Consider the following 18,556-nt stretch of genomic DNA (forward strand, 5'->3'; position numbering starts at 1 on the left):
TACATTTCAAAACACAGAGACGACATGTCAATCAATCTTTATTATCTTTGTAGTGGAGGCCATAGGCCCAGGCTACACTTCAGGATTTCAGAGCGGTACATATGTGCATATATAGTTCAGAAGACAATAAGTTAATTTACAAAGTATACAAAAGGAAATATGATATTATTGACATAGAAGTGAATCTCTAAGTTTCATTGCATTGTGTATATAAATAGCTAGGTTTTTTACAGTACATGGATTGCCAGTTGACATGAGCATATTAAACTTATGTCAGACCCATGTTACAGTACCTCTACACACCTGAACAGCAAGGGCATGTAACATCCATGTAACCTGATACGCAGATGGAGAGAGAAGGCATGCAGTGCACCTGAAACAGCACTTGATACAGACCTAAGAGAGAAGGTATGTTGTACTCATGTTACAGTACCTCTACACACCTGAACAGCGAGGGCATGTAACATCCATGAATCCCTATACTCAGATGGAGAGAGAAGGGATGCAGTGCACCTGATACAGCAGTGGACAGCGAGGGCATGTAACATCCATGCAACCTGATACGCAGATGACTGCACCTGAAACAGCACTTCCCCGAGGGGAGGCACCTTGTACTCATGTTACAGTATAATATATATTTGTGTGTGTGTGTGTGTGTGTGTGTGTGTGTGTGTGTGTGTGTGTGTGTGTGTGTGTGTGTGTGTGTGTGTGTGTGTGTGTGTGTGTGTGTGTGTGTGTGTGTGTGTTGCCTGTGCTAGAGTAGTTAGCACTTATCTGAGATTGAGGTCAAGTTGTGCACCGGTTACAGCACCTGTTACAGCACCTGTTACAGCACCTGTTACTGCACCTGTTACTGCACCTTCCACACATCTGATTAGACATTGCCAGCACCACCAACGTGACAGGAGAGTTTTCCGAACTTCTTAATGAACCTCTCTGACTCACTGTCAGTCCAGACGCGGATCGAGTCGATACAACAACTGTGTGGATGTGCATCTCTTCCTTGTCTTCACAATGATGGGCGTGGCAAGGAAATTCGTGAACGGACAAGAAGTCAGACTCCATGATTTTTCATAACGAGTTCAAGATTTAAGGGTCTAAATGATCAGACACAACATACTTTCTACGCTTATCAACGTCAGTTTGGTGGTATTATGATCGGCTTCTCATCCAATGGAACGGTGTGTTGAGTAAGCAATCTAAGCCAAAGCAAACTGTATATATCTCTTGGCCGTACACATGAAGTATTTGATATGGCCCTTGAGATGGGTCTGACTGTGAGCCTCCTTATAGGCGTGAACAGTGCATTATTTCACGTGTGATCTGGTACGTACAGAACAACGCATCACCACCACCTGGCAGCATGTATCTTCAACGGCGTGCACGGTAAGACTGGAATTTGATATATTTGTTTGCTAACAAGCCGAGACAGTGTCTCTTATAATCACTACTGGCCACTGCCCAAACGATACATACAAGTGGTTATGCCATACATACATATATTTCCTACACGTTTTTCCGCCTAAGGTCTGTTTCATCAAGAGATCAAATTTCATTTCGTTACTGGCATTAATTATTTGCACTTCATGAAAGCAAAGATAAATCAGCTGCACTGAAAGTCTTAAATTTGTTTCATTCTTCTAAGAAAGCTTGTTGAAAGTATTTCCGTATTGGGTCTGTAAATTGGTCTCAACAGTGAGTTTACAACTCTCTCTCATAGTCTATGTGTATCGGTTACACCAACGTACATATTTACGTCCAGTTGTTCTGACAACCTTTAACGTAAATAGTGGTTGTGTATCGGTTACATCAACCTACATATTACGTCCAGGTGTTCTGACAACCTTTAACGTACATAGTGGATGTGTATCGGTTACATCAACATACATATTTACGTCCAGCTGGTCTGACAACGTACATAGTCTATGTGTATCGGTTACACCAACGTACATATTTACGTCCAGTTGTTCTGACAACCTTTAACGTACATAGTGGATGTGTATCGGTTACACAAACGTACGTATTACATCCAGTTGTTCTGACAACGTACATAGTCTATGTGTATCGCTTACACCAACGTACATATTGACGTCTAGTTGTTCTGACAACCTTTAACGTACATAGTGGATGTGTATCGGTTACACCAACGTACATATTACGTCCCGTTGTTCTGACAACCCTTAACGTATATAGTGGATGTGTATCGGTTACATCAACCTACATATTACATCCAGTTGTTCTGACAACGCACATAGTCTATGTGTATCGGTTACACCAACGTACATATTTACGTCCAGTTGTTCTGACAACCTTTAACGTAAATAGTGGTTGTGTATCGGTTACATCAACCTACATATTACGTCAAGGTGTTCTGACAACCTTTAACGTACATAGTGGATGTGTATCGGTTACACCAACGTACATATTTACGTCCAGTTGTTCTGACAACGTACATAGTCTATGTGTATCGGTTACACCAACGTACATATTTACATCCAGTTGTTCTGACAACCTTTAACGTACATAGTGAATGTGTATCGGTTACATCAACCTACATATTACGTCCAGGTGTTCTGACAACCTTTAACGTACATAGTGGATGTGTATCGGTTACATCAACGTACATATTACATCAAGTTGTTCTGACAACGTACATAGTCTATGTGTATCGGTTACACCAACCTACATATTTACGTCCAGTTGTTCTGACAACCTTTAACGTAAATAGTGGATGTGTATCGGTTACATCAACCTACATATTACGTCCAGTTGTTCTGACAACGTACATAGTCTATGTGTATCGGTTACATCAACCTACATATTACATCCAGTTGTTCTGACAACTTTTAACGTACATAGTGGATGTGTATCGGTTACACCAACCTACATATTACGTCCAGTTGTTCTGACAACGTACATAATCTATGTGTATCGGTAACACCAACGTACATATTTACGTCCAGTTGTTCTGACAACCTTTAACGTAAATAGTGGTTGTGTATCGGTTACATCAACCTACATATTACGTCCAGTTGTTCTGACAACCTTTAACGTACACAGTGGATGTGTATCGGTTACACCAACGTACATATTACATCCAGTTGTTCTGACAACGTACATAGTCTATGTGTATCGGTTACACCAACGTACATATTTACGTCCAGTTGTTCTGACAACCTTTAACGTAAATAGTGGATGTGTATCGGTTACATCAACCTACATATTACGTCCAGTTGTTCTGACAACGTACATAGTGGATGTGTATCGGTTACATCAACCTACATATTACGTCCAGTTGTTCTGACAACCTTTAACGTACATTGTGGATGTGTATCGGTTACATCAACGTACATATTTACGTCCAGCTGGTCTGACAACGTACATAGTCTATGTGTATCGGTTACACCAACGTACATATTTACGTCCAGTTGTTCTGACAACCTTTAACGTACATAGTGGTTGTGTATCGGTTACATCAACCTACATATTACGTCCAGTTGTTCTGACAACCTTTAACGTACATAGTGGATGTGTATCGGTTACATCAACGTACATATTACGTCCAGTTGTTCTGACAACGTACATAGTCTATGTGTATCAGTTACACCAACGTACATATTACGTCCAGTTGTTCTGACAACCTTTAACGTACATAGTGGATGTGTATCGGTTACACCAACGTACATATTACGCCCAGTTGTTCTGACAACGTACATAGTCTATGTGTATCGGTTACACCAACGTACATATTACGTCCAGTTGTTCTGATAACCTTTAACGTACATAGTGGATGTGTATCGGTTACACCAACGTACATATTACGTCCAGTTGTTCTGACAACGTACATAGTGGATGTGTATCGGTTACACCAACGTACATATTACATCCAGTTGTTCTGACAACGCACATAGTCTATGTGTATCGGTTACACCAACGTACATATTTACGTCCAGTTGTTCTGACAACGTACATAGTGGATGTGTATCGGTTACATCAACCTACATATTACATCCAGTTGTTCTGACAACTTTTAACGTACATAGTGGTTGTGTATCGGTTACATCAACCTACATATTACGTCCAGTTGTTCTGACAACGTACATAGTGGATGTGTATCGGTTACATCAACCTACATATTACGTCCAGTTGTTCTGACAACGTACATAGTGGATGTGTATCGGTTACATCAACCTACATATTGCATCCAGTTGTTCTGACAACTTTTAACGTACATAGTGGATGTGTATCGGTTACATCAACCTACATATTACGTCCAGTTGTTCTGACAACGTACATAGTCTATGTGTATCGGTTACACCAACGTACATATTTACGTCCAGTTGTTCTGACAACGTACATAGTCTATGTGTATCGGTTACACCAACGTACATATTTACGTCCAGTTGGTCTAACAACGTACATAGTCTATGTGTATCGGTTACACCAACGTACATATTTACGTCCAGTTGTTCTGACAACCTTTAACGTAAATAGTGGTTGTGTATCGGTTACATCAACCTACATATTACGTCCAGTTGTTCTGACAACCTTTAACGTACATAGTGGGTGTGTATCGGTTACATCAACGTACTAATTACGTCGAGTTGTTCTGACAACGTACATAGTCTATGTGTATCGGTTACACCAACGTACATATTTACGTCCAGTTGTTCTGACAACCTTTAACGTACATAGTGGATGTGTATCGGTAACATCAACGTACATATTACATCCAGTTGTTCTGACAACGTACATAGTCTATGTGTATCAGTTACACCAACGTACATATTACGTCCAGTTGTTCTGACAACCTTTAACGTACGTAGTGGATGTGTATCGGTTACACCAACGTACATATTACGTCCAGTTGTTCTGACAACGTACATAGTCTATGTGTATCGGTTACACCAACGTACATATTTACGTCCAGTTGTTCTGACAACGTACATAGTTGATGTGTATCGGTTACATCAACCTACATATTACATCCAGTTGTTCTGACAACTTTTAACGTACATAGTGGATGTGCATCGGTTACACCAACGTACATATTACGTCCAGTTGTTCTGACAACGTACATAGTCTATGTGTATCGGTTACACCAACCTACATATTACGTCCAGTTGTTCTGATAACCTTTAACGTACATAGTGGATGTGTATCGGTTACATCAACGTACATATTTACGTCCAGTTGGTCTGACAACGTACATAGTCTATGTGTATCGGTTACACCAACGTACATATTTACGTCCAGTTGTTCTGACAACGTACATAGTGGATGTGTATCGGTTACACCAACGTACATATTACGTCCAGTTGTTCTGACAACGTACATAGTCTATGTGTATCGGTTACATCAACGTCCAGTTGTTCTGACAACCTTTGACGTAAATAGTGGTTGTGGATCTGTGACATCAACGCACTTATTGCTTTGGTGTACGTATTGCCTTCAATTGAACCGACGATTCTTGGCGTTATGTTGTTGCAGTTGACGGTGTCGTGAACATACGTAGTACTTTTAATTGTTCAGACCATTCTTGGCGTATTGTAGACCATTGTTCAGACCATTCTTGGCGTATTGTAGTGGATGGCCTCACGAACATACGTACTGCCTCCAATTGTTCATCCGACTGGTGTCTCTTTCAGTTTCTTTCCTTTCACCTTACGCCAACTGTTTTGGAAATAGAGAACTATTAATTATCGGCGTTAAACACAAATCAACCACGCCACTTATATGGTATATAAATTGTTCCAAGTTGCATTCATTCAACATTGTGGACATTAGCAATAAAGTAATGTATATAGTGATCAGTCAGATGCCAGAAACATGTTTGTTTGTTTTGTATGTTATATATACTGCAGTATGTAATAATCGTTTCTGCTAGACAATTCAGTGACCACCCGATCGCGTTAATCTTTAACTGTAAACCTGTTAACTTGTTCATTTAAATATAAATGTATTTATTGACAGGGTCGTCATGATAACCAGTAACGCCGGAAAATAACAATATGAAATGATCACTAAAACTCACGGGTCACTCAGACTCGTTTATTCAATACTGCAGGCCATATGACCTGAGGTACAAGTTCACCAGAACATATTATTTTGTCACGTGGATTTGATATAATAGACAAAACTAATAATTAAGAACGGCGTGCATTAAATACATGCTTCAAATATAATGATAGTAATTTGATTGTTTGTGGATTTTGTGAAGAAATAAGTTTGATGAAGTTACATTTGTTTGGCACAACAGAAGTTAACCCAGGTAAATATTTCATTCAGAGTGCAGAATATTTTGGACAGGAAAATAGTATGTGAACTTCATCTTCGATGTTGAGATCCATGCAATGTTCACAGCAGATGTTATAGTCGTACTGTTGTTTCTCCTTCCTGTATGCATTTCCACCAGGTGAGGTGAGGTGAGGTGAAATTGGGTTTTACGTCGTGCTTGAGAATATTTCGCTCATACGACGTGCTTGCGTGTGTATGTGTATGTGCGGCTCCTTGTACTAGCCCAGACTGAAGCTGGTTTTATAGTGCTAGCCAGCTGAGATACCATGCCGCGGTGAAGCATGAATACCCCACTCAGACACATTATACTGACTCCGAGCCGACCAGTCCTTGTTTACCCATTAAAGCCGAGCGCCAGGCAGGGACCAACAAGTACCATATTTTAACGTCTTTTGGTATGACGCGGTCGGGGATCGAACCCGCGACCTTCCGCTCTCCGGGCGGACGCTCTAACCACTACACCACGGAGGCGGTATTTCCACGAGGCAGTAACGATAGGTAAGCATGTCTTGCCGTACCGGTAGCTCCCACAACTCACTCACTTTCAATAAATAATATTTGCATATGTTGACAGCTTGATACTGCACCTGCATGACGGCAGGTAAACAAACCCGACAATCATGTGATGGACCACACCTCCAGTCACACGGAAGCGCAGTTACTGATTATCTTGAAACTGGAAACAATGATGTGATTTTTATCGTCTGTTCGTTAAAGAGCAGTCTCGATTGAGCACCTTACAACCTTGCACAGCTCACGAAACCATCACATTAGGGTAGCTCCTGTATCCTAATACACATAGCATTTACAGAACTGTCTACAAGCAGGAAGCAAGTATTGCTTATTTGTCACAAGTGAATCCGTTTTAGAACCCCGTAGAGTTGGCGATTTTCTGTTGTCATTAGATAAATGTCAAGTTGAGACATCAGCTCAATTACCATTGTTTGAATGAGGACAAGTATAATCTGTTTTGGAGGTTATGATTGATGAGGTCAACTGAATTTCTTGACGACAATGCATTTATATAACGTCACGTAATTGATCTATTCCCTCACTTTGTGGACTTATGGGCATCAATTGAGATGAAGCACAAAGTATACAGCTCAGTAAAATTTCCTGCAAAGTCTTTCAGAAATAAGTCCGTGTCCTGGTTCCCCAGTGCCAATCACGGCAAGCCATAGATTGCGGGAGTTGGTAAGCTTGTTTTTTGTTTATGACATTATTTAACTATAGACAAGTTCTGGACGTGCAGTTATGACCCGCGTCTCTTGGTGAACCTGGTAGTCAAGTGTTGCTCTGTTTACTGTCCCCTGTCAGCTTAGTAAACACAAAATGTTACCAGCATTAAAACACCAACGCATATATACGTCAGAGACTCAGCCTACGCCGTGACACATTTGGAGGATCAGCCTGTCTTTATGTCGGCTTTTGGACACAAACCAGTTGATGTTGAAATCTATCATCATTGTGGAGCGATTTTACATCAATATGTGTCATGTAATTATGTAATATGTAAGATACGTAAGGCACAAATGGGGAAATGGTAGGCACTGAGTGGACGTATATCAGGCACTATATGGTGACATATCAGTCCTATATGGAGGTATGTCAGGCACTGTATGGTGACATATCAGTCCTATACGGAGGTATGTCAGGCACTGTATGGCGACATATCAGTCCTATATGTAGGTATGTCAGGCACTATATGGCGACATATCAGTCCTATATTGAGGTATGTCAGGCAGTATATGGTGACAAATCAGTCCTATACGGAGGTATGTCAGGCACTGTATGGTGACATATCAGTCCTATATGGAGGTATGTCAGGCACTATATGGCGACATATCAGTCCTTTATGGAGGTATGTCAGGCACTGTATGGTGACATATCAGTCCTATATGTAGGTATGTCAGGCACTGTATGGTGACATATCAGTCCTATATGGAGGTATGTCAGGCACTGTATGGCGACATATCAGTCCTATACGGAGATATACCAAACGCTATAAGATGATATGTCAGACACTCTATGGAGATATGGCGGGCACTAAACGGGTCCATGATTTCACACTGTAAGGTGATATGTTAGACACCGTATAGAGATATGTCAGACGCCATATAGACATCTGGTAGACGCGGAGATGTGTCCGGCACTATATGAACAGTGCCAGGTATAGTACAAGGCCAGTGATGTGACCGGCCGCAATGTAACATGTATACACCAACTCAAACACAGCATACAGCCATTATATAATACCAAGCAGCACCTCGGGCAACACAAAGTCACGTGTTTAGGTTTATTTTGTATGACCAAGGGATCGAACCACCGGTCGTCCACTCTGCGGTCAACAGGTCTGTCCACTGGACCATGTTTGACAATATGCGTGGATATATCAAGTAACATGTAAACAATCTTGGAGACATGGCTATATGGACATACACCAAACATGTCCATGACTCACCCTAGCCATGATATCTTGTGTACTCTACTGATGTGGACTTTATGGGTTTGTATTCCAAGGCCCCTACCAACCGGTACAGGTTTATTCGGGCTGATTGATATCCTCTCAGGGTTTAAAGCCAATAGAGCCAATGTAAGTATGATCTCAATGTCCCAGCGCTCGTTCCTGTCGATCACAGATAGTTTGTTGGATTTAGTATTGAGGGGTTTAGACGAAGAAATGGTATAACTCTAATAATCGACGTAGTGTCAAACTGAATTATAGAGTTGACCCACAATGTGGGTTAGTAAACGGGACACTTACAGCGTTGCTATGCAACACCATGATATGTTTTCTCAAGCTTAGTACTATTTGTCTGGAAGGTAATGACAAATCGCCTTGCCCCTTGTATGCAATAAGTCGAAATGACTGTGTTATGAACGTCTCATCGGTGTTTGTACCGACGAATCTAAAAGGAATACCATTCCATACATCTTGTTGTCGGTATCTGGAGGCTACACATACATGTGTGTTAAGAGGTAAATAGGCGCCTATTAAAATCAACAGTCCATACACAGTTCATAGGCTGTGACAATTATGAGCTATACCCATGGCTGTAAAGCATTATCTCTTCAACCAATGTTCAGGTACATCTTGTTATATATGAAATGGGTAAGACATATTTTATTAAATCATTTGGTTTTCAGGATGTTTTACATACACATTGCAACATGTGGTAACGTATTGCAGTCAAAAACTCCTGCTTAAGCTACAAGATCCCACTGTGTGTTCAGCGCTGAAGGCTGTTGTCCTACATATGCAATTACTTGAGGGCAAATGAAAGCGTGATATTATACCTTCGTTCCGACTTACAAAAATGAAGACGAGATTACAGATGACGAGGAATTAAATAAATGTAATTGCTGTCTCATTTGAAGTAAAAAACATAACGCTTGGGAATTTTGTCGCATCTGTTGACTCCCTCCATGCAGCCATGTGACGCCGTCATGGTCGTTCTTACAGGACATCCAGGGAGCGACAACAGCGGTATTAAACCATAAAGCTTTCCCTGACGTCATAGTGGGCGGTTTTAGATTACACTTTCCTGGCAATTACAACTCCATAGCCTGTCGCGTTAAACCCCCAAATGCACCGCGCCGGATATCAGAGCTAAGATCTCCAACACAACGTGTTTTTATGTCTTTTAGATATATTTCCTGTAAACTGTTAAACTATGTGTACTGCATTCCATTAGTGGGCCTACAATACTACATGAAAGAAATACATGACGCGTTTCTGTTTGTTTGACTTTGGTCTTCAACACGAATTGGCACTCCTGGTCACTGCTGGAAGTTTCCGTTTAATGTCTTGGGTTAGTGTGCTTAGAAATAACTATTTCAGATCATTTCAAGATTACTATCGTAACATCATCGTACCACATTAAAACTACTCTCCAGACTGTAAACGTTATTTTCAGAGCTTTAAAACTTTTTAAATGTAATTATAATGCGTAATGTCAACATAGCACATATCTGTCCACTTCATACATATCAGTGAGAAATGACGTTCACACCCTGTAGTGTGTAGGGTTATTCCCAACCATAATTCATTAGGGGCTGGTCACGTGACTACTTTTGGGAACCTACCTTGAGTTGGAGATGCCTAGAAAGTCCTTAGAGTATTGCAGTGAACAGTATCACAAAAACAGTTCAAAACAATAAAATAATCACCTTTGGTGATTACCAATTGTCCACCAGTAAACTCTACAACTTCATGACAAAACGAAACGATATGGTATCCACAGATAGACCAAACCATAAACGGTAGCTTAATTACAGAAGAAGAAGGCCAAGGGTTCAAATCGGACAAGGTGACCCCCTCCTCCTCCGCCACCCGTCCACACACACACACGCAAGCAACAAATAAAAGAACACACAAGAGATCCACGTGCATATATTTTAACTGTTCCAAAATATTTTTGTACCCCTATCTGTGAAAGGGAAATATACTGTTTTATCTCCAACTTTTAAATAGTCATCATGTGATGACTGTTTATCCTGAAATGTACATCGCGTCCGTTAGTTCATTTACCGTTACTATGAGGTACTGGGAAGAGTACTCCAGTGTTCCAGGAGTAGATTGCCGTGTGTTGACGCTGGACATACGGTCGGTCTCTCCCACTAATCCAGAGCTAGGTCTCGTCAGACGGAAAATTGCATATTGATCATAGTTTGATCATCACAGTGTTCCTGTCTGAGTGGTCAGCTTCCTGTCTGTCGCTTAAAGTACACCCAGAACAGTCCCTAACGTTTCCCTCCTCATCCCTTGCCTGTCGTTCACCCCTCCCCTTGACCGTCCTCTTCCATCCATGTCCACGATACTAGACACTCCTGATGGGTCTTCTTAAAATGTCTCTTTGCGTTCTATTTGGGGGATTTCCAAATGTGTCACAGATAAATGTGATTGCCCTTTTATTTCTCGGCAGACATTTGCCATACGAATAATGCACAAATGGCCTTTGAAATGAGGCATTGGCAGATGTTTTTGAGTGAGTGAGTTTGGTTTTACGCCGCTTTTAGCAATATTCCAGCAATATTACGGCGGGGGACATCGGGGGACATTGTACTCATGTGGGGAATCGAACACGGAAATCGGCGTATCGAGCGAACACTTTAAACACTATGCCTCCCCACCGCCCCAGATTGTTTTTGAAGAACACTTCCACATTTGAATGTGTACCTTCCGTTCCCGCGTTTATTTTTCAGGTGAATAGCTTATTTGCTTTTGTGTGTGTTTCTAACGGGTGCTACCAGTGGGGCACAATACGTTCACTGTTTACGCTCACCTGGTATTGACTATTTGACAGATATATTTAGTAACACATGTTTGTGATATGGTCACAATTGTACATCTGCCTTGAGAAGATTATATATATTATAAACATTGAATGGGTTTTGCGGATTCTATCTATGATATAATATTTTGTTTGACTGCCTACATCATGTATTTTGTTTTGAAATATCAACTGTTCAGTGAATACGGTCTGTATTGTTGTACACGCGAGCTTTCTCCACATGCAGATATATCACATCCACAGAGATCTTGGTCAGATATCGATCTTCAGCAACACATGCTCGTCGAAAGAGGCGACTAATGGGATTGGGTGATCGGGCTTAATGACTTGGCTGATACATGTCATCCTATCCAAATTCTCTAGATCGATTCTCATGATCACAATCACTGGATTGTCTGGTCCAGACGCGGTTTCCTTACAGAAAGTGTTGTGGCTGGAATGTTGCGGAATGCGGCATAAAACAACATACAAATGCTCTTGATGCATCCGACAACTTCTACAGCTACAATGTGTTGAACCTGCAGCGTACGGTTGGGACATGACCAGTTGTGTGTATTGTAGCTAGTTTCAGTGGAGATTTGTTGTCTTAGTTCAGAAGTATATAGCCAACGTCCTAACAAGTTTAAATACACTTATACAACACCTGACTTCAGAAAAAACAGTCAGCAGATCACGTGATAGCGTGTCTACCGACGTAACGCATAGCACGTCACACATAGCATGTCACACAAGTGTTTTGTTCCGGCCGTTTCTCTAGACTTTCATGCCGCTTTCTGTTTTCGTTTTCTCAGAGTTTGTAAATGTGTATCTAATAAAACTATTTTGGGTGAAGTAATGTTTTCACTTATTCACGTTCATGCTTTAAAGTATTAGATTACCGTGATCAGAAGAAGGCACCTGATCAGTGTTAAACCCTGTTTCAAAATTGCTGGATATATAGGGGAAATGTAACTGAGAGTTAGTAGCAAGATATTTATTGCTTACCTCTGGCTTTTCACCTGGATTGATAAGACAATACGTTTGACATATGTCAATCCTGAATAACCTTTGACAACGACTAATAGATAAATCGATATACAAACTGACAAGCAGATATTCACAATTCAAAATATCTTAAGCATTAACGTAAACTCAAATATATTCTTCAACCTGGTTTGTATACAACACATATACATTACATATCAATTATATCGGATTTCTGTAAACATCTCACTAAATAGTTTTTGATGAATAATGGCCGTTAACCTGAAGTCGCTGGCTATTCAAGCTTCAACGTAATGTTAAGGATGACGAGGGTCAGCTGATGGGGCATGACTACTCATATGTATAGGGATAAGAATACCCACCCCGGACTCGTCAGGAACAGATGTAAAGGAAAAACTTGTGAAACATATTACTGGGCCAGTGGAAACAGCGACAACAACAGGTGTTCGCGAAAGTCAAGGAAAGCAAATACCTCATGGCCTTCTGGAACTGTCTGGACGCGTTACAGAGTCAGGTTTTACCTTCAGGAAGTTGGCATACTGCGCACTGGCCAGTGGGATGATCACTGCGGAATGATGCAATTCATTAGTGAATGAAAAATTAGAAAAATAAGACGGTTATTTCACTTTGTTTAAGGTCTTGTTGGATCCCCAAAACGTCAGTCTATTTTTGAATCAGATTGTATAAAAACTCGCTGACAGATTTAGGGGATGTCAATAACAAGTCGTGATTTATTCCCAACATCAAAGCTATCGGTTGATTGTTTTAATGTGTGCCTATCAGACCTTGATACACCTTGCCTTTGTGGTACTGTGATGTGCGTTGATATCTGTCGTACAGAAGCCACTCCGTCACACGTCTGTCAAGAGGGGGTTGATCTCTACACTCCCGGGTCGTCCGTCTGTCACCTTCAGATCGGATGAATAACCTTTTTACCAGATACCAAAGGTCCGTTTTTCTGTCGATTAATTAGCTGTTCCTTAAACAGAAAAGGGATATGAAAGCTACCCTAACGGTAGTTTATCGTTACACAAGCAAAGGTTAAGGCGTCTGTCATCACAATACTTGTCTTCCACCAAAATGTTAAGCGCCTACGAATTGTTCGCCGCTTTGGATTTTCCTCCAACTTAAGTAAACACCCATTGATTTATACCTGTATCTAATATACCTCCGTCTAGCGGCGTTAACTGAGTCTCCCCATGCCCAGCTCAACACAGCTATCTTTAAACAATATACGGGAGACAGTAAAGTCCAATCACCGGGAATAGTTCCTTCCCAAAACTTACCATCAGTTAATGCTCAAACCTGAAATAAATAACTCGACACCATAAATACAGCAAACAGTAGTTTCCTTGATGTGCCCTACGTAACTGTAGACCCCTGGACAAGACAAAGAGTGAAGGAACAACTTGCATCCATACTCAAGCATAGGTTTTGATAGCGCACCTGAAAATAATTAGTTGCTCCAGGAATTACATGGCGCTCGACCGTACGTCATGAGAACAACTGGTTGGTCCAGGAACTTTATGGGGGTTGATGTTACGTCCTGAGAACACCATGGTGTTCACGGTGCGTCCTGTGAATAACATTTTGGTTTGAGGGATAACATGGTGTTCACGGTGCGTCCTGTGAATAACATTTTGGTTCGAGGAATAACATGGTGTTCACTGAGCGTCCTGTGAATAACCTTTTGGTTTGAGGAATAACATGGTGTTGACGGTGCGTCCTGGGAATAACCTTTTGGTTTTGAGGGATAACATGGCGTTCATGACGCGTCCTGTGACTAACCTTTTGTTTTTCAGGGATAACATGGCGTTCACGGTGAGTCCTGTGAATAACCTTTTGGTTTTGAGGGATAGCATGGCGTTCACGGATCGTTCTGTGAATAACCTTTTGCTTTTGAGGGATAACATGGCGTTCACGGTGAGTCCTGTGAATAACCTTTTGGTTTTGAAGGATAACATGGCGTTCACGGTGAGTCCTGTGAATAACCGTTTGGTTTTGAAGGATAACATGGCGTTCACGGTGCGTCCTGTGGATAACCTTTTGGTTTTCAGGGATAACATGGCCTTCACGGAGCGTCCTGTGGATAACCTTTTGGTTTTCAGGGATAACATGGTGTTCACGCAGCGTCCTGTAAATAACCTTTTGGTTTGAGGAATAGCATGGCGTTCACAGTGAGTCTGGAGAACAAGTTGGTTCCAAGGGCATGTATTAAGGGGGACATCTACAACACATTTCTTGTAGACTGTCTGGAACAGAAAAGTATATTAACCTGATGCTGTCTAAGTGACGAGTGACGAGGAATGACGGATTATATGTCAAACACGAGACTTACAAAGTTGTATTCCAGTGGGACAGATAGTCCGTCAAGAGTAGCTTTTTTATTTATTACCCCTCGTCAAATTCTTTCATTCGCCCATTAAACGAGAGGGGTAGACACATTTCCTCTTTGCCTGAAACGGCACCAAATCCCGTGAATTTCACAATCCAACCACAAGTCAAACAGTTCAATGTTAAAACATATTCACATGAAACAAAATATTCCAAAATTAAGCATTGAGAATAATTTGGTTTCATTTCTCATCAACATTAAGTACTTCAAAGTAAATGATTCAGGATATCTAATAAGGAGTGAGTGAGTGAGTGAGTTTAGTTTTACGCCGCACTCAGCAATATTCAAGCTATATAGAGGTGGTCTGTAAATATACGAGTCTGGACCAGACAATACAGTGATCAACAGCATGAGCATCGATCCATACAATTGGGATACGATGGAACGTGTCAACCAAGTCAGCGAGCCTGACCTCCCGATCCCGTTAGTCGCCTCTTACGACAAACATGGGTTACTGAAGATCAATTCTAACCCGGATCTTCATGGGTTATCCAATAAGGAGTCAGAGACGTGCAGTTTACGCCGAACCGTTCACCAACCAGTGTTGTCGTTGTAATTGCGCCCGGCTTACGCGATTATAGTGAAGAAATGCAGAAAACCTAGTGATTTCAACAACGTCAACTAATGATTCTGCAACAAGTATAGGTTATTCAAAGATTTTAAACAACAGTGTCAAATACAAACATATTGGGAACCTTATCTTGATGAGATCAGTCATGATGAGTGTTTACGGAGCAGGAAGTTACGGATCAAACATGTAGTTACTGGTCTTCAGTGTATGAAAGCCGAAAAACACACGATCTGTGCTGGGAGCAGTGCAGTCTGAATTAGATTAAATCTCTACGATACTTTCTGGAAGGCGTTTGTTCATCAGCCGACAGTTCAGGCTTGCCTATATGTTGAAAATTCGCCGTATATGTATAATATTATATATAAAGAATGTATGATTCATATCTGCATTTGTGACTTGTGAATTGGCTGGAGCGAGCGCGACATTGAGTTACAGGCGGCAGTGGAGGGTTTATATGTGGAAATAGGCCCAGCAACTAACTACCTTAACAGGGTCGATGGAAATGTCCCGGTGCTGACTTACAACAGTGAGTGGCGAATATACATTAGATGAATGGATGATTTAATGACCAGTGGCTTTTTTTACTAGAATCTGATTTAGGAATGTTGCCATGTTTGTTTACGTGTCTTCCTTGCAATATGAAATGGACGGTTTTTCGAGCAAATTTAATGTTTACAAAAATCTTTATGTTGTATGTTTATATGTTCGCTAAAAGTGCCAAAAGTGGAAAAACATATAAACGTATTCAGGAAAACGCTTGCTGCTGTAAATGTGCAGCCTTTTGTGCGCGGTGTGTATGTGGGGGAAATGAATGCAATTTATGAATGAATGTGGAAAGTAATTCCGGCAGCTGATCAAATGACAACATTTCTGAATCAGCTGTAACTGAAAATTGCAAACTCCTCATGGAGGTTACAGGAAATGTATGAACCTACATCTCCGTTACCGTATAGGTATTAATGAACTATAATACCTGTCCTGTAATCTCCTAGACATGGGACAAATAATCCGCAATTCATTCGACGTCGGGGTCTAAGTCTCCTGACCTTGCACCAGATATGCTCTGAAAGGGAAAAGGCACAACGCATCATTGGTCGTTGTATTCTGGTGAAGTTTGGCTGTTAGAAGACGTTGGTTAAGTTAACACACAAGTTAACTTACCAAGAAGGTGTTTTTAAGCTTACGAACTTAATTTACAAGTATTTATCACTTCAAAGATCAATAGATAAAAAAGATACTCCCTGGCTCTCGCACGTTAAAAATATATATTAGACAATACTGGACTCTCGTATGTTTATGAAAATCCCTCAATTTGTACTACCCAGTGGCTGGTCTCAAAAGTTGAACATATTCTTAAAGATCAATTTATCCAAAACTGGCACAATGACATTATTTCTAGTCCTAAGGGTATACACTATCAGCACCTAAAGCCATTTCCCAATTTTGATGTATATCTCCTCCTTCCAAAACGCATTTCTTTACCATTATTGAGATTTAGAACATGTAACCATAGTTTACCTATTGAGACGGGCCGCTGGTATAATATTCCAAGGGACGAGAGAACGTGTCAACTATGTACTTCTAAAAGCATCGCAGATGAATACCACTATATTTTTCATTGCAAAGCATTAGATACTTTGAGGAAAGAATATTTACCCTCCAACCTAACCTCTTCTCCCAAAGAAACAAAGTTCACGAAAATATTATCTGTAAAAACATCTCGAGACATAGTAAATCTATCAAAATATATCCTACATCTATCATCTCTTGTCAGAAAAAAATGTTAATATGTTGTTAACTGCCATCTTGAATTTGAATTTGTATTTGTATATATGTTTACAATATATGCTCTTGTACCACCAAGGTGGTTTATGAGAATAAAGAGTTGAATTGGTTACGATACGTGCACGTTATGCACGAACATTCTCTTCTTGAAACATGTGGACAAGCATGGAGCACAGACAGCCCAACTACTGGCACAAGTGTGTTGTCAAGGTGGTGATGTTTTTCCATGGACTATATGCAGTTTTCCCGCTCTTTATTACTTTGGACCCACTCCTAAAGATGCCATGTTGTCTTCCGCATTGCCCTCTTTCGGCGCTATATGAACTATTGGCGTCTGACTAGAATGTGTCGATTTATTTACGGTGGTGCAAGTCATTGCCGCGGAACATTCAAGTCTTGCAGACGATTTCTGATAACCTATCCAGTAACTTGAGGTCCGCTAGCCTGGCTCAAGTGGGCAGTGATTTGGGCTCAATTTCGTAACGGCTGGTCTCGAACTGATGGATCCTGACTTGTATTGTTTATCTAGTGTGTCCTGTAAGCTGCCGATCATTAACATCTTTGTGTCTGCAGAAACTTGTACCAAAGTCTGCAAATCACAGGCCGAGACACATGGAACATATTCACTATATGTGTTCTTCCACTTTGAAGCATATCAATAGCACATCAGGTTGTAGATGACGTCCAACCTGATCACAAATACGTCACTAAAGCACGAGTGCATGGATAATCATCAGTTCTAATGGCTCAGAGCGATTTGTAAGTGTCAAAATCAAGAAAGATTTCATCCTTGGACGACACAGACACAGGTCCTCGTGTCCTTGCGAAGATTAACGATTAAAAATATATTTTTTTTAGATGACCCCCGACTCGAAATGCTGCCCAGTATAATAACAAGGCCGGACACTTCGGTATATCCCACCCGCTTGCTTTGCCGATCGCTACGCTACCATCGCATGTAATCGATTAAAACTTAATGTGAACATAATCATGGATGATTAGCCTATCGAGCACCAATCATGAAACCTACCAATTCTTTATTGATATTTCTGTAAGTCGATTGAAACCCGATTTTGACTCTTAACTAAACGATCTTGGCACAAATGGATGACGATGAGTCCACACAAAACAGGGGTGATAGCAGTTTTACCATTTTTTTTATCACGGAAATCATAACGCCAATTTTGGTAAGGTTTATTTTGCCCACGAGTGTATGTTGATATATTTAAC

At 40.8% G+C, this 18,556-nt stretch overlaps 1 protein-coding gene across 2 annotated transcripts in view; it reads left to right on the plus strand.

The window, feature by feature from the left end:
* LOC124278528 (alpha-1A adrenergic receptor-like) overlaps nucleotides 1–18,556 on the plus strand; it is a 201,604-nt gene that overhangs the window by 50,425 nt on the left and 132,623 nt on the right. The window contains exon 1 of one of the 2 annotated variants that reach the window (XM_046714254.1): nucleotides 1,069–1,386. The exons of the other annotated variant lie outside the window; for it this stretch is intronic. The gene's annotated coding sequence lies outside the window, so the exon portion shown is untranslated. Of the gene's footprint in view, nucleotides 1–1,068; nucleotides 1,387–18,556 lie in introns of those variants that run through there. 2 annotated transcript variants of the gene reach the window in all.

This window comes from Haliotis rubra, unplaced genomic scaffold, assembly GCF_003918875.1.
Source record: "Haliotis rubra isolate DU_JTF1 unplaced genomic scaffold, ASM391887v1 Scf239, whole genome shotgun sequence".
NCBI classification, from domain to species: domain Eukaryota; kingdom Metazoa; phylum Mollusca; class Gastropoda; order Lepetellida; family Haliotidae; genus Haliotis; species Haliotis rubra.